Here is an 18,884-nt window from a genome sequence, read left to right on the forward strand (position 1 = left end):
TTTCAGACCAACTGTCTTTAGGATTAGTCAGTTGCTGAATGAAGAGACACTCAGGGACACATTTGAAGATTGTGTAATCTGAGGCCTCCACATATGGAACTTAGCCCTACACCCAGTCAACTTTTGATGGAAAACTCATCAAAGAGCAGGGCTACAGTAAATAATTAACCTATTTCAGGATACAGAACCCTCAAAATACATGTGAGATAGTAAGTACTTATCTCTTTAAGTCCCAGAAAGAGACTCCATTACATATCCACAGACACCTGAGAAATTTTAAAATATATACATGTTTATATGTGATATGAAAGAGAGAAAGAGAGATGGCTAAATCCTCCATCTGGTGGTAAATCCTACAAATGCCTACAACAGCTGGGTCTGGAACAGGCTGAAGCAAAGAGTCAGAAACTCGATTCTGGTTCTCTTCAAGTAGTGAGGCTGCAAGCACATACACCTTTCTAAATTCATTAGCAGGAAGCTTGTTTGTAAGTGGAGTCACTGGGCTTGAACTGGTACTCTAACACAGACGCCGTCGAAACAAGTGGTGTCTTAACCAGTTTAAGCATATCGTTGGCCAAAATAATACATATCCTGCATATATTCCTGATAGTAAACGGTTGTAACTTTTCTAATTGCCATGACTACTTTAACACACAGTTCATTTTCATTAGAGTTTTGATGAGTCTTCCATAGGCTTATTTTTGCCTTCACATATTTTGAACTTTATTTTTCCTTCATTTCCCACATGAGTTCATTTAAAAATATTTATTTATTTAATTTTTAAAAGAAAGTCAGATATACAGAGAGGAAGACCATCCATCCACTGATTTCACTCCCCAAGTGGCCACAATGGCCGGTGCTGTGCAGATCCGAAGCTAGGAGCCAGTAGCTTCTTTCAGGTCTCCCACGTGGGTGCAGGGTCCTAAGGCTTTGGGCTGTCTTCGACTGCTTTCCAAGGTCACAGGCAGGGAGCTTGATGGGACGTGGGGCTGCTGGGATACGAACCAGCACTCATAAGGGATCTGGGTGTGTGCAAGGCAAGGACTTTAGCTGCTAGGCTGCTGCCTCAGGAGCATATATAAATTCTCATCACACTAAGAGCATCGGTAAAAACCAATGCTACAAACAGGATGACTAGTGCCTTCTTGAACATATATCAAAGTGAATATACAGCACATAAACTAATATTTCAAAGCAAGTTCTAAATTATTCACAGATCAAGCACCCCTCAGCCATGCATGTAAAACAGTTACTACTACTCCATTACTACATACATGAAACAAGAGGAGAGTGATAGCAAATGAAAGTGGAAAAAGAGAGTAAACTAGTTTTTTCAGTTAAAATATCTCATTTTACATAATTTAAAAAACATACAATAGTGTGAAGAAATTCTTAAGTCCCTCTTTGAAAAAAAAAAAAAAAGAAGAGGTTTTCAGATAAAATCTCGTTTCTTTCTTTTTACATCTACTCTTTAGCCCAGGACATCTTAAGAGCCATTTTGTTGTTGTTGTTGTTGTTAATCCATACCTACTAAACTCAGGTTTTGGTTAGGTTAGGTTAGGTTTGGTTAGGTTTTAAAACCCACTGAATATCAACATGAGGCCATTTTCATAATTTAGTGAAAATGAAAACAACTAAATTAGAATGCCAAAAGTATATTTTTTTAAAATTCATTATAGCAGGCTTTGATTCCTTTAAAAAACATCAGAGAAATAATTCGGCCAACTATGTGTTAAGACTCATTTGGTTTTAACTGTTTTCTGCTGAGTGATGAGATGTAGAGGGAATGCCATCTGCTAGTTCATATTTTCAAAAGATGATAAAGAGCTGTCCATCACCCCCTTTCATAGTGTTGCCCTTAGCATTAAAATGTGCCTAGCATCCGGGCCTGGCGGTGTGGCCTAGCAACTAAAGTCCTCTCCTTGAAAGCCCCAGGATCCCATATGAGCGCTGGTCCTAATCCCAGCAGCTCCTCTTCCCATCCAGCTCCCTGTTTGTGGCCTGGGAAAACAGTTGAGGACGGGCCAAAGCCTTGGGACCCTGCACTCACGTGGGAGACCCAGAAGAGATTCCTGGTTCCCGGCTTCAGATCGGCTCAGTATCAGCCGTTGTGGTCACTTGGGGAGTGAACCATCGGATGGATGATCTTCCTCTGTGTCTCTCCTCCTCTCTGCATATCTGACTTTGTAATAAAAATAGATAAATCTTAAAAAAAAAAAAGTGCCTAGTTTCCAAATTTCCCACTACGGAAAAATGACTGCTCAGGAGAAAACAGGGAGTTAGGTGGTAATTTTTCTTTTATTTGACAGTGCAAAGAATATAAAAATGTGTGTCTACTAATAAATCCAAACATTAGTATTTGAGATATATTGAAATTTTAAATCTAAAAATAAAATAACTGACCAGTCCCACTTTTATAAAGAGGTTAGAAAATTGCATTACCAACAATATAAGAAAAATGGTGAATAGAAAATCAACAGCCCTTGTTACACTGACTACAGAATCAGAAACCCAGGATAAACTATCATCCCCAAACCTGGAGTGGCAGGTAAATATTGAAAATCTTAGCTTACTGATGTCAGAAACCACTGGAATCATAACAATTGGAACCAAAAGTGGTAACTGATGAGATGTTGGACTCTCCACAACTAAAACAAGGGCACATTCAGGTGGGGCAATCCCAACGCTAATGAGCTCCTCTTCAAGGAATCTACCTGCCTTCAAGGCAAAGTTGTGAAGAAATAGTTCCATACTTTCAGCAGGGCACAGGAAAAGCAGTCCTTGTGGAACATGTCCATGGAAACAGTAGCGATTTTGAAATGGTTCACAGCATTCTGTGGACAAGGGCTGATCTACAGGGGATACTGCTCTGTTACAGCCTTCCTGATGTATTAGAAAAGCATTGTAAAAAGGCAACCCACAGAATGGGAGAAGATCTTCGCACATGACTTAGGTGATAGAGGGCTGATCTCCAGAATATACAAAGAGCTACAAAACAACCAAAATGTCAAAACAAACAAGCCACTCAAGAAATGGGCATGGGAAATGGGCAAACACTTCACAAAGGAACAAACCCAAATGGCAAATAAACATATGAAAAAATGCTCAAGTTCCCTGGCAATAAGGGAAATCCAAATTAAAACATCAATGAGGTACCACCTAACCCCAGTAAGACTGGCCCACATGAATAAAAGCACCAACAACACTTGTTGGCGAGGTTGCGGGGAAAAGGGAACCCTACTCCACTGCTGGTGGGGCTGCAGGCTGGTACAGCCTCTATGGAAATCAGTATGGAGAACATTCAAACAACTCAAATACAACATACCGTATGATCCAGCAATAGCACTCCTAGGAATATATCCAGAACACTTGTTCTATGAGAAACCAACATGCACTCCTATGTTCATAGCAGCACAATCAGTAATTGCAAAAACATGGAAGCAGCCAAAATGCCCATCAACAGAGGATTGGATAAGAAAGCTATGGTTCATCTACTCCATGGAATACTACTCAGCTATTAAAAAAAACAAAATGCAGTTCTTTGTGGCCAAATGGGCCAAACTGGAAACCATAATGCTAAGGGAAATGAGCCAATCCCAAAAGGTTAGATACCACATGTTTGCCTTAATTTAAGATGATATGATCTTATGTATAACATGTTATGTTTTGAATGTTATAGGTTGTGTATAAACTAAAATTGAAATGTCAATGAGGTGGTCACAGAAGGTGGCTGGGAACTCGCATTTACTTTTAACATATTGGTTACTCATTACTATGTCAATTAATTCCATGGTGATGTAATTTTTTGCTGATGGTATGTTGGAGCTTTTAATTGATCGGGATGATACTCTGCTGGCTCTGTCTTCAGACCAGAGAGTGTATACCTAAGAAGCCGTTGAACTTGACTGGACAATAAGATGCTGGACTCTATGTTTGGTATATGCTTGCAATGGGGGAATCTCAACTGAACTTGAACTGTGGTTATGCAACAAGGTGGAGGAATCCACCATGGTGGGAGGGTTTGGGGAGGGGTGGGGAGAATCCCAGTACCTATGAAACTGTGTCACATAATACAATGTAATTAATGAATTTAAAATAAAATTAAAAAAAAAAAAGAAAAGCATTGGGATAGCACAGGCTTGTTTCTCTCTCTCCTCCCTCTGATAAAGGATAACTACTCTTCCTAAATTTACACACTTCGGGGGCTTTGCCTCATTAATGTCACGGAGATTAAGCAAGAAAAATAAAAATAAATAAGTCTTTAAATTGTAAGTATACGGAATGTTTTTTCCTCCTCAAACTATATCATCATCTCAATCAGACTAGTACAATAACAGTAAGTGACAACAAAGAGCTGCAAAGTGCAGCTCCACTTAGGAAGGAAGTTCTAGGACAATTTAAAGAAAACAACAGGATAAAACAAGAACTAATACGTATTGAATCCTTTGTCATCTCCATGTATAGAACATGCTTTGCACAGCCAAAAAGCTGCTGGTTACATATAAAATTTTGAATTATTTCTATTACTATTGCCTGATACATCCACTTTTGACAAAAAAAAATCAAAAACTTTTTAAAAAGGCATGCAAAAAATTTCACTGGAAATTCTAGTATATATTTAAGGGGAAAATAGAGACAATCCAGTATCTCTTCCAGTTAATATAAATAGATGGAATACTTCTTAATTCATTCTATGAAGCCAGACTGATACCAAACCAGATGCAGATATTACAAGAAATGGAAGCAATCGATCAATAGAGACTTGCTGTTACAACTATAGATCCATTAATCTTAAAATAATAGTAAATCACTGTCTCTCCTTGCTTCAAATCTGCCTTTCAAACATAAATAAATAAATCTTCTAAAATAAAAAGCAGACAAAAAAGAAAAATATAGAAACTTGAGCCAACACAGTATCTTAATAGGTTAATTCTCTGCCTGTGCTGCTGTCATCCCATAGTGGCATGCACCACTTCTGATCCAGCTCCTAGGTATGGCCTGCGAAAACAGCTGAGAGACCTGGATAAAGCTCCTGGCTCCTGGTTTTGGACTGGCTCAGCTCTGGCTCTTGCAGCTATTTAGGGAGTTAAGAAGATCTTTCTGTCTCTAAATCTGCCTTTCCAAGAAAAATAAAATCAATATTCTCACACTTTCATTGATTTTTAAAACTCCATAGAGCATATATCCCTCTGCTTCTCAATGTTCTCCTCTAGTTATGCCTTCTAAATCAATATATTAAGACCATATTAGAGAAACTAGAAAAATGATGATAATCCACCCTTAAAATGTGCCAAGTTTAAAAAGAACATTCAGAACTGAGAAGGCAAGCAGCTGTGGAATTATCAACCTTGTAAAACTGGTACTGTACTGTCAAAACTAATTCTTTAAAATCACAAAGCAGAATAAAGTAACATGCCTCACTTAATAAAAGACACATTCACTTCATGACTTGTTAGTTTCTGTTAAGGCAATATAATTATTAGAATGGTCTGTCAACTGTTACTGAATACTCCTTAAGAAATTTGAAGGATCCATGATTAAGTTAAAATGAGTATTTTCACATGCATTATTTGTTGAGTGATTTTTTTCCATTGAAACATATAAGAATACCACAAGATTGAAAATCAGGTGATATTTGGATTAACAAGAAAAATAAAATAAAATTCCAACAATACCAAGAATAAGTGTTTATTGTACTCACTAGAACATTAAGATGTTTCAAGTAGCACAGTATTATGTTACTGATTTCTGATGACATTTTTCCTTTTTTCCATGGCTATAGAATATAATATCTGATTATAAGTCCCTGCGCCTCCCGAAAAATGACAATTTGTGAATGTTGAAACAGCAAAAGTGCAAAGTTCTAAACTTGGTACTATGTAAATGAGATTAAAAAATAGTTTCACAATATTTTATTATTTAAACCATTATAGTGTTTTTCATTACGTTCATTTCTGCTTCCAATTATAATGTTGAAGTACTTGAAAAAAGATGATTTTAACTCAATGATAATACTAATATGCTACTTTTATGTGACTGATTTTGTAGCACAGTGGGTTAATCCCCCACATAAAAATCAGCACCTTACATTGGTGCCAGTTTGAGTTCTGACTGCTCCGTTTCTAATCCAGTTCCTTGCCAATATACCTGGGAATGTAGTAAAAGATGGTCTAAGCACTTAGGTTTATGCCACCCATGTGAGAGAGGCAGCAAGAATATCCACTTTGTTAAAATATACTAAAACACAGATTCGTGTCTAAAGTCAAAGAAGGATGAGTATGCTGGTGAGAATGAAAACATTCCACAGCTCAAGTACTTGGCCCTTTCTTATTTGTGATTACTATCATCTACCTTTTAATTAGGTAGAAAACTAGTTACACACACACACACACACACACACACATTCACACACACTCACACACAATTTCCATCCCCTTGTTCACTCCTCTCATATCTGTAACAGCCTGTGCTGATCTAGTTCCAAGGCTGGAACCCAGAAATGCATCAAGTTTTCTCATTTGGTGGCAGGAAAATAACTTTCAAGCCATTAATTGTTGCTTTTCCAGGCACACAACCAGGAAGCTGGATAGAGAACAAATACTCATTGGCTGGCATGTGGCACAGTATGCTAACCCTTGCCTGAAGTGCCAGTATTCCATATGGGTGCTAGTTCAAGTCCTGGAGGCTCCACTTCCAATTCATCTCCTTACTAATGGCCTAGAAAGGCAGTGCAACTACATGGGAAACCCAGAAGACAGCACCTGGCTCCTGGTTTCTGATCTGCCAAGCTCTGGCCATTCAAGCCATTTGCAGAGTAAAGCAGTGGATGGGAGATCTCTCTCTTCTCTCTCTCTGGCTTTGTCTTTCAAATAAAAATAAGATCAAATTTCTAAAAGTAAAAAAAGAAACCAAATAGTCAGACAAGTATTAATTTGGCACTGTAAAATGTACACATGTATGCAACATGTACATATGACCCCTAAGTAATGGCTCAATCCTATTGTAGCACAAACTTACCCTAATCTTGAAATTTTTATTGGATTTCATGAAAATTGGACAGATATTAAATAATTTGCTTTTCCTCTGTGAAAATTGAAAGTAATATTAAGCAATTGCACATATTAATCTGAAATGCAATCTTTTTGAGAATTATTTTTTCACAATTAGGAATATGTACTTTTTCCATAGTAAAATCTCTAAACACACAGTAGTCTTAGTAAATCCAGTAGGATATTAAAATAGAATAGTTATAAATGTTGCTTTGCAACTTATAATACTTCAGATACTTGAATGCCCCAGGTGTTTGAAAGGTAAAAAATATCTGAAATTATTATAGCTTCAAATTTTATTTTTTTTATATTCATGGGCAGATTGTTTTCTGAAGGGGCGTGTCAAGAGGGTTTTGTGAAGCTCTAGAAGGAAGAAATAAAGTATATTTTGTATGATTTGGCTATTTTGAAGGATTTGACTCCACAATTTTTTTTTATTTCAATGCCTATATTCAATGCTTATCACTTCAATTCTATGAAATGGAGTTTACATTTTCATTGAGAGAGAGAATTATATTCCCACATTAAGACAACAAAATTATTCATAGTTTTGAGCCCTAAATGTGATCTTTAATATAGTAATAGAGGGTCTTTAAAAAACAAATACAACCAAAACAAAACAAACATATAAAAGTACTCTTTAGATAACCTCCCCAGTTTTAAACTTAGAGTTCCATACTATAAAAGCATGCAAAAACTGTCATATACAAATATATTATATAGATATTACATATATTAGATACTGTTACTATACATTATAATATATATTAGATACTGTTAGTATATTAAATCTTCTGTTGAAAATTTTAAAGGCACATTCTTTTTGAATTTAGAGTTTGAGCATAAGGAAAATGTATATTACAAGCAAATAAGAGAGAACTATAGCAATTAAAAATGATTAGCAATCACCAAATCCAGCATATAATGGTTTTAACTAAATTCCAATTTTTGGTTTAGCTGCAGTATTCCATCAGTATTACTGTTGTGATTTCCATTTAAACTCCTTTTTAAAGACCAACTGATTCTCTCCAGATTCCATTCTAATAAACACAGGTTTCAATGAACTTGTTAGTATAGTCTTCAGTCATCACACACAATGAACTTTTGTGGTACATAATTATGGTCAAATATCACGACCGAATGGAGTTCCAAATCCATGATTATCTTATTACTGCTATTTAGACATTTGCAAGCTAAGATCACAGGGAGGGTAATCTAATCTTGAATTTGACATCCCTGCTGGAGGGCTACTGCTGAAAAAAGAGGTGGGCATTTCCTTACAGAGAATTAGCAGCAATCTGTAATTTTCTAAGCACTGTTTGCTTTGCTCTCACCGCAGCTTTGCTACTGGGAACAGTGCAATAGCCTCATGGCTAAATCCTCGCCTTGCAAGCTCTAGGATCCCATACAGGCACCAGTTCTTGTCCCAGCTTCTCCATTTCCCACCCAGCTCCCAGCTCCCAGCTTGTGGCCTGGGGAAAGTAGTAGATGATTGCCCAAAGCCTTAGCACCCTGTACCCACGTGGGAGGCCAAGAGGAAGCTTCTGGCTCCTGGCTTTGGATCAGTTGAGTTCCAGCCATTGCAGCCACTTGTGAGTGAACCAGCGGATGGAACAAAGATCTTTCTCTCTGTCTCTACTTCTTTCTGTAAATCTGACTTTCCAAGAAAAAGAAATAAATCTTAAAAAACTACGGTAGATATATATCAACCTTACTAGTTATTCCTTAACAAAACATTCTCTCTTAAAATGCTTCCTTTAGACATAAACTATATTTAATAGCTATTTCCATTTGAGAAAGTTTCTCCCTCCACTTCATTTTTGTCATTTCCTACATTAATTCAGGAGGCATGCATTGGACAAATATGCTCCATTTGAGTTAATTGGATCCCTAAGCAATTCATAGTGTCAAAGAATAGTCTAAACAAAAATGATCATTTAAGTGGTTCCATTTGGTATTGTGATTCTTCTTGTATAAAAATTGACACTTTGAAGCCTGAGAAGTAGCTCAATTACTCTGCTGATACACAGTATACTCTGAAAGAGGAGCTGAGTAAGACCCAGAAGCTGTATAAAGCAGCAATTTAATATCAGAATGTCAGCCATTTTTCATATTGCTTGTAAATCATTTAAATTCTTATAAGGACAGGAATTTTGAAGGCTTCTATATAAACCAGTCACCTCTGTAACATTATTGAATCCAAACTCACTGTGTATTTTTGATCCAATGTGAAATATTCACTGGCCTTAGTCTGATGAAATGACTAAATTGTTTATAGTAAAAAAAGTGAAGACACTTAATTTCCGCTGGTGCAAGAATAGCATGTGTAACAGTGGTACTTTTAGCAAACACCACTAGTAAGTAGTGCAAATTGATATGAACAGAACCCAGTTAATTAAAAGTGACTGGATTTTTGCAGATTAGGGATATGATACTCTTGGGTAAAATATTAATGCTTTGCTCAAGCAAAGTGTTGATATTATAATTATCCTAATTACTCTTGGCTGTTGGATTTAGTGAATTTTCCTAGCACGATGTTAAAAAATCAGCTTAAAATTTTTGATAAATTCAAACACACTCATTTTTTAAATGGCCTAAAATGCCTGTTAATTCATTTAATAATTTAAAAAACACTAACATCTTAAGTTCACTATTATAGGAGAATTGGTAAATTATTCCAAGTAATAGAATACAATATAAAAATGGGAGTTAAGGCTATAATTATAAAGCACAGTGAAATAAAATCACAAACATAAATTTGAAAAAAAAACAGATTTTAAGATTTATTTACATAAAGGGCATTCAAAGGTAGACACAATTTATGTACTATTTCACAAGCCAATATAGTACTTGTACTTGAAAGAAAAAAAGAGAGAGGTTTCAGAAGATATTATAAAATTTATTTTTCTTGCTCTGTATGCTGGTTTTGTTCACCTGTGATATTTACCACAAATTATTTGTGCCTTTTGTCTTTGTTATGTTTATACATCAATAAAATAATGTCTTTTTATTTTCAGAAAAATACATCAGTTTAATTCTCCCAGAGAACATCAAGCGTAAAATTCAATCTATTAAAATATCATTAAATTGGTTAGATTTTTTAATGTATGTAATATATATATGTATATATATATATATTTCTCACCCAAAGCCTATTTTCTTCTTTTTTTTAATGCTCAGATTTTGACATTTAAGCTTATAAACATACTTGAATACTATAAATGCTTGGAAATAATGAGAAGACAGAGTAAACAGAATTATTTTTAACCCCAAATGGTCTTTGTCTAAACTTGTATGGTTTTTTGAATGATTAAAATCTCTCGATGATTTTCACTTGCTTATGTATTGGCTCATTCTCACAATTTCTGGTGAATTTCAGTTAAAAAAGCTCATTGTCATTTAATTTTAAGAAAGAATGAGTTAATATTATCTTAATTTCTGTAAAGAAAAATCAGTTAATTTACCTTATGAAGTTATAACTTTATCTGTATAATACAAATTTATGTTTATATTAATATAAAAATAGTTATCTCTTTTTACATATATATATAAATGGTTAAAAATTTGGAAAAGTAACATGTGAATATTAGTGTTAAAACTGATAGATTAAATTTGGGATTTGTATTCTTTAACAAATGGAATCTTTGCATAGTGCATCTTGTCACATTTATACTCTGCATATTTTTTCTAACTCTTTCCAACTTTAGGAAAATATATTTCAGGTACTATAAAATGCATGGATTTTCAGCTTCAGTTTTGGTGTTTTTAAATAGATTCTTTGAGTTGTGCAAATATTACCACAGTCTCATTTTAGAACATTTTAATATATCAGAAACAAAACTCTGTACTAATTAGCAGTTCTATTCCATTCCTGTTACCGACTCCCTCTATTGCCTGAGCACCAGGCAACCACTAAAATATTCTGTCTCTGTACATTTTTGTAATCGAGACACTTAAAGAATTTTGTGCTTTATTATTGGTTTATTTTATTTAGGATAATGTTTGTAGAATCATCTGTATTGTCAAAATCATTGATATTACATTCTTTTGTTTGATTGTTTTGAAGATTTTATTTATTGTATTTGAAAGTGTTATAGGAAAAAGTGAGGGAGATAGAGATAAATTTTCCATCCATTGGTTCACTTCACAAATTGCCACAGTGGCCAGAGCTGGGCTTCTTGGAAGTTGAGAGCCAGGAGGTTCTTCTGAGTCTTCCATGTGGATGCAGGGGTTCAAGTACTTGAGCCATCCTTCTAGTTCTGGCTGCTCCACTTCCCATTCAGCTCCTTGCTTACTGCCTGGGAAAGCAGCAGCAGATGGCTCAAGTTCTTGATCCCCTTTACCTGCGTGGAGACCTGGAAGAAGCGCCTGATTTCTTCTGCTTCAGATTGGCTCAGCTTCGACTTGTGGTCATTTGGGGAGTATACCAGCAGAAGAAAGGTTTGTCCTTCTCCCTCTCTTTGCAACTCTGTATTTCAAATACAAATAAATAGACTTGTTTTTTAAAGAGCTGGAAATTTCGACACAATAATGACTGTGTTCTGATGAAATAATGTATGAGTGAAATGGTAGGGTTAAAAATCATTAAAAGTTTTAAAATTTTAGAGAACAGTTTGATTTAAGGCAGAGACAATAATCCCTTAGAAAGCTGTTATATTTCTATAGGACCGAACCTGATAGAATATTAAATATACAATTGAAAGAATTTAACAGTGTTTTAGTAATATTAATCTATGGCAATCAGAATGCAACATAGTAAGGAAAAACCAAGTATGAGTTAATTGGACAGTCATTTGTGATATGGCAAAGAGCCTCTTTTTAAACAAACTTGTCAGTTTTTTCTGAATTTTCTTTCCATGCAGCCCTTGACATTTTCGGATTCTAGGCTCTTGGTCACCCCAAACTGCTTTACTAAATTAACACAGACTGAGTGGTTTCAGTAACACAAATGCATTTCCTATAGTTCTGGTGCACAGGAAGTCTAAGATCAAGGCAACAGCAAGGAGCTCTTTTCCTGGGTTGTAGATGACCACCTTATTTGGAGCAAAGTGAGAGAGCAAGGGCCTCGTCTTTCTTTTTATAAGGTTACCAATCCCATTTATGAGGGTTCTGTCTTAATTCTCTATTTTCATGCCAAAGTCTCCATTCTCAAAATCCCATCACATTATGAGGTTTTTTTTTTCCTAATATACAAATTTTAAAGGTACATGATTATTTACAACCTAACAAGGTCCTTTATATCACTTGATTTCTTAAGCAGAGTTCTACTGGATTTAATTATCTGGTATTTATCACCATTGGTATCCAATCACTACTGATTTCCAGCCAAACTCCTCAACCCTATGATTTCTGTGGTGAGACCTTATCATTCAGGCATTCTGCAACATGAATTCTGTTAAGACAATATAGCCTGAATGCACCTTACCTCAGACGTTCCTTCTTAGTATTTATTCATCCAATAAAATTTCCATCCTGATCCTTGGCTATAAATTCAGAGCCCTTTTTGATTCTATTTGTTGTTGAATACACTCTGTCTCCCCTGCTGCAAAATCTCATTGTAGGAGCCCCTATATCTGTTGACATAATATTCTTGAATAACAGGTTTGTAATTATTTAAGAAATGTCATGAATCATTTTTTCCTTATCAGTTATGGTGCCAGTGTCTCAGGTAGGACAAGATCCATCACTGATGTATGTAACTCTCACACTAAGTGAATACCTGCAAAGCTGTAACTTAACATATAACTAATTGCCTATAGATGAATTTAATCAGACTCATAATATTTGCTCTAGAACATGGCCACTGAAACCAGGATAGATTTTGATTTTGAATTTGATTTTGCCTGAGTACACATGAAGCTGGGTTAGAGTACTAGACTAATCCTTATTATTTTTTAATGATTATTTATTCATTTACAGGAGAGAGGAAAGAGACAGAGATACAAGGGTGTGAAAAAGCCTCACTTTCAAGTGTATCAATAAAGTCGGAGCCTTGTTGTATAATTGTTTTCTCCAAATGTGACCTGTTAGAAGAACTTATTTTTATTGGATTATGACAGTTAATATGTTGACATGGAAACAAAATTCTCAAATTGAAGGGATTATTTTAGGGAAAAATATTTCATTTTTATTTGCAAACATTGTCAGGAAGCATGAGAGTAAAAATAAATGATCTGTGAATAATAAAAATCCCAGTGAGACCATGTTAAAGATGTGATGAGAGTTCATTTCATATTATCATTTGGTTATTTCTGTGGCATATATTTTTAAATTTAGCAGCCATATTTATAGTGACAATATCGTACTTAAAATATCATAGACAATGGGGGCATTAACACATTCCAAAGCATTGCATACAATTTCAGAAATATTTTACCCATATGAGATAACCTCAAAAAGTTCATGAAAAATCGAATTACATGTTAAGTTTATTTTGATGTAAGTCATATTGAAATTTAGGTTTTTTTCATAATATTCTTCATGAAAGCTTTGAAGGTCACTGAAACACATGACTGAAAATTTCTTACGCCACAGAAAATTTATTCTTTAATTGTACTTCCATGTGATTTTTGAAATAGGAATATACAAAAGATGGTTAAAAATACAAGCCACCATTAGGTCATAGTGCATTAAGCTGTTGGTTGCAAAGATACTGTTCCATATTGGGCCAGATTTGGTTCATGCTGCTTCCAATCTGAACTGTCAGTTCATGTGCCTAGGAAAGCAGCGGATGATGACTCAGATATCAGGGTCCCTGCTATTCAGATGGGATTCCAGACTCCTGGCTTCAGTAGAGCCCTGCCCTCAGATCTTGATGCCATTTAAGGAGTGGGCAGCAGATCTTGCTCTCTCTCTCCTACCTTACCTTCATAACTGTCTTTCAAAATTAATTCATAAATCTTGAAAAAACATAAAATTTTCATAATCTCATACAGTAGAAATAGCTTTTATTACTATTCAATAGTTATGCCTAAGAAAAGAAAATCACATTTAACTATCCAGTTTGGATTTAGGCATATATTTGGCAATACTTACAAAGCCCTCCTAAGAAAACCGTTTTGGGACCTAGATTATAGAAATTCCAGTCTTAGACAAGTAAGGAAAATCACTTACAGATAGCTCCAGGAAGGTATCTGTGAACCTTACGAGAGAAATGCACCCAAATGTATTGGTGCAAAATCTGCTGTTGAGTTGTTGACATTGCTCCCTAGTATTGTGAGAGTTCTAGAAGCCCAGGCTCAGACATATTACGAAAAGTTCCAGCCAGGTAAATTCAAAAAGACCTGTGCAATCAATCATGATTTTTGCTACAGTTATGTAAATAGTGAGATCAAAGGTTGAAAGACTGTTTTTAAAAAAGATTTATTTATTTATTTTTAAAGATTTATTTATTTTGATTACAAAGTCAGATATACAGAGAGGAGAGACAGAGAGGAAGATCCTCCGCCCAATGATTCACTCCCCAAGTGACTGCAACGGTCGGTGCTGTGCCAATCTGAAGCCAGGAGCCAGGAACCTCTTCCGGGTCTCCCACGTGGGTGCAGGGTCCCAATGCATTGAGCCATCCTCAACTGCTTTCCCAGGCCACAAGCAGGGAGCTGGATGGGAAGTGGAGCTGCCGGGACTAGAACCAGCGCCCATATGGGATCCTGGGGCGTTCAAGGCGAGGACTTTAGCTGCTAGGCCACGCCGCCGGGCCTGAAAGACTATTTTATTAACTGGATTCAAAAGGAGGTGGCTGTAGAGACAAATTTGGTGTCTCAGTTTTAAATAGTAACACAACCCAGGGCTTATTACCTATCAACTAGAGAGACTACATTCTGTTTTCCTCCAATAGTTATTTTCAGCTTTCCAAACTAATGTTTTTAACTATTGTCTTAGCTTCTTGACTTGTCATCTCTGAGAGCTAAAAGTGTCCTTCTCTTCAAGTAATGTAAGCTGAAATGGGATGATTTTATAAAATCTTCAAAGGAATTTCCACCATAAATTATGTATGGGCAACCTACATGCCTGCTGCTGTGTGGGCCACTAAAAGCATTTATAGATATATCCAATGTATGAAAAATGCTCTTCATTAAATGTCTTGCAACACCCAGAAAATAACTCTAGTACCAACAAATAAAAGTTGATTAAACTTGTTCTTGATGAGTACTCAAAAGTCAATTAAATATAAAATTTACATGGAATGTTTAAGACTAATAAAACGCAAGAAGAAGATTGTTCAGTTGGACGCAAGAGTCCTCCCGAAATAGTCCTGGCTTTCGGGATTCTGTGTCTCTGTATTGTCTAAACTCAGCAAGAATCATGTTAAGTCAAGTCAACTTAGCCAGAATGTCCTACCCATGATATGTGATCACCATCTAAGTCTAATTAAGTTCCTCATACTCTAATATCTTCCAAGGACAGTCGCTTATTCTGGCCTTTTGGCAGATTCTTCCCTCATCCCTGATATATTCTCATATTATTTTCCCATCCTCCAATGCCCTGATCTGGCTTACTTGCTATAAATTTCCACTACTGCATGGGGAAGTTGTGGTTGAGTCCACTATGTCTCCCTAGTGCATATAATAGGTTCCTGTAGGTAATGTGATCATCACCCTATATAGTCCACCTTTATGTTTTTGAGAAAGATTTAAACTATGCATTTTTAAGAGATGATACTAGATATGGAAAGAAATGAGCTTCATGCACACACACTATGCAGGATTTTATATCTAATGTGAAGGTAAAATAAGAAGAAAACTTCTGTTTCAGGGGTACATCAAAATGCAACCAGGACAGAGAAGACCAAAAAAAATTCTTGATATTATAGGATTTTCAACAAGGATTCAAAGAAAGAGACAAATATGTCTCCTTAGGTAGATATGCCTGCAGAAGAATTCTGAAATCAAAACACACACACATTAATATTTTAACAAATGGCTTCAAAAATTGTCTGCTGATTTTCATTCATGTCTAAAATTTTTTTCTGTAATCAGTGAAAATCAGTATTGCAATTACTTGTTTATTATTCTTGCTTTCCCTATTGGCCTGCTTGGCACAGTATAAATGCTTAATTAACAAAAGTGTAGCCTAAAACCAAAGTGATCCAATTCTGTTACTAAATGAGGGAGAATAAAATCTTTAACCCATATTTTGGATCGTAACCCTGTAGGAATCACAGAGGAAGATTTTTTTTTTCATTTCTTACACTTTCAATGTAGTCTTCAAAATATTCCTTGAGGTAATTGAGAGATTTGCTAATCACCTTCTTTCTGACTCCACTCTATTAGGTCATTCCAGATTGAATAAACCATAAAGTTTCTAAACTTACACATTATCTTATCAAAAATTATCATTTTTTTTCTGCTCTGGACTAACACAACATCAAACAACTTCTTAAACATTATGCCTAGCTCTTATTACTCATGATGCTAATTATTCTACCTCCTTTAAGTTTGCTTGTTTCTCCTCAACTGAGTTTCACACACAATCAGCTTCCTGCAGTTCTAGGAATAAATGATACTTAACTAGATGTAGTCAGAAATTTCTAGTTCTACCTTCAGTAAGCTTAGTACAATTCTCATATATTTTCTCATGTGCTGAAACAAAGTGATATTGTTATGGTGTTTCCCATGAATTCAACTGTATTAGTCTGTATTGTGTACAAGATAATAGGAAAATATAAGGAGTATAATGCTTAACTTAAAAATGCATTTCAGAGCCCAGCGAGGTGGCCCAGCGGCTAAAGTCCTCGCTTTGAACGCCCCAGGATCCCATATGGGCGCCGGTTCTAGTCCCAGCAGCTCCATTTCCCATCCAGCTCCCTGCTTGTGGCCTGGGAAAGCAGTTGAGGATGGCTCAATGCATTGGGACCCTGCACCCACGTTGGAGACCCGGAAGAGGTTCCTGGCTCCTGGCTTCAGATTGGCACAGCACCGACCGTTGCAGTCACTTGGGGAGTGAATCACTGGACAGAAGATCTTTCTCTCTGTCTCTCCTCCTCTCTATGTATTTGACTTTGCAATAAAAATAAAATAAATCTTTTAAAAATGCATTCTAATTGACTGGGGATTCATTATTTAATTCAAAGTCCTATTTTTTTCAGGTTTAAGAAAAGCTCCTGCTTTTGTGACACAGTAAAGCCATAACTTGCAATGGCAGGTTCCCATAAGGTTGTTGGCTGAATAACAAACTGCTCCATTTCAGATTCAGCTTCCTGTTAATGGCCTGAGAAAAGTAGTGGAAGATGGCCAAAGTGTTTGGGTACCTACTGCCTATGTGGGTCCTGAAGAAGCTGCTGGCTTCAGTCTGGCCCAGCCCCTGGTCGTTACAGCCATGTGGGCGGTGAACCAGTAGAGGAAAGATCTTTGTCTCTGTCCTGTCTCTCTCTGTAACTACCTTTCAAGTAAATAAATACATCTTTTGAAAAGTCCAAATTTTAAAAATTAGCTACGTCTATTCATTTTCACATACACCCTGCAATACAAGGAAATAGTATTCCAGCAAAGAAATGTTGGTAGAGACAAATATAAACATTGGCCAGGCAGTTACATTTTATCAGAGCACAAATCTCTAAATTACATGTTGAAGCATTTGGTAACTTGCTGCTTTCTCCTGTAGTGGAGTGTCCTGACAAATTCAAGAGCTGTCAGCTGAACTACCACGTGCAGTTTCCTAATACTACGTATGTCATTCCTTGGTTATCTAGAATCAAATTGACTTCAATATGAAGTTCTGATTGGAAACCTATTCTTTGACAACATAATTTGGAAAAGAAAAAATCAAAAGTGGCAGTACTTTTCAAAAGCATCATCTCAAGGAAATATCTATAAAGAAAAAAGGCCATTTCTCTAAAGATACCTAAATCGGAGGACAATATTTGCTTAGCTTATTCTTACAAGTACACACCTTCAAATGCCAGTCCTAGGGATATGTCTAGACGGAACTTCATCTGCACTTCGAACACTTATTATTTGCCTGCACTTCTTCTTGCTCACCAAACACAAATTGCATTCTTATAATTTATAAAGATTTTCCTAGAAACTAAGAATGTACAATATCTCAAAAAATGTGCTTTTCTGTGCCTCTTTGCTCTTCTCAAACAAAAATAACAGAGCTAATTGTTTCTTTTCATGCAATAGGCAAATAAATTAGTTTTATGCTTAAAAATAGTGTTAATATCATCTAGATGTAATTTTTCCTTTAAATCTGATGAGATGCATGATAGAAAATACTATCGTTGCCATTATTAAGTTCACCATTAAGTAGGGTTAAATACATTTCCATTGTTGTGTAACCATCTCCAGAATACTTTCTGTCTTGCAAAAATGCAGCTTTCTCATATTAAACAAACAAAAAACTTACTTCTCAGTTCTTGGCAACCATGAATCTGAGTACTTTTCTGTCTATGAATTTGAGTGACTCTGGCACTTTATTTAAGTGGGATCATATGGTGTTTGCCTTTCTATGATTAACTTATTTCACTTTGTATATTAAGTTTTTTGTCAGTTTGAACTGTGAAATTATATTACAGAATTACATATTTTTCATTTAAGCGAAGAAATGCTACATGTTTCATAATACAGGTTTAAAATCATAGTGATCCTTCATATTCTATCATTCATCTTTCACATTTTCCCCACCCATCCACATCCTTTTTTAAAAATTATACAATGTAATATTTTCATTTCATTTAGCAAAAAACAGGCTTAACATCCTATCAGGTGAAGATACCAACACACACTGAGCAGAGGATGAAATTTTCAAAATTCTCACTCTATTTCTTATTTTCACTTTCTGATGGCTAGTGAAACTGAGCATTTTTTCATATGTACACTGGCCATTTGTATTTCA

General features: G+C 35.6%; 1 long non-coding RNA gene across 1 annotated transcript; it reads left to right on the forward strand.

The window, feature by feature from the left end:
• Positions 1-13,770: 13,770 nt before the first annotated feature.
• LOC131480956 (uncharacterized) lies at positions 13,771-15,186 on the forward strand. The gene is made up of 2 exons (XR_009245915.1): positions 13,771-13,877; positions 14,931-15,186. It is a non-coding gene; the product is annotated as an uncharacterized LOC131480956 (long non-coding RNA).
• Positions 15,187-18,884: the final 3,698 nt, after the last annotated feature.

Source organism: Ochotona princeps, chromosome 8, assembly GCF_030435755.1.
Source record: "Ochotona princeps isolate mOchPri1 chromosome 8, mOchPri1.hap1, whole genome shotgun sequence".
In the NCBI taxonomy this organism is placed as follows: domain Eukaryota; kingdom Metazoa; phylum Chordata; class Mammalia; order Lagomorpha; family Ochotonidae; genus Ochotona; species Ochotona princeps.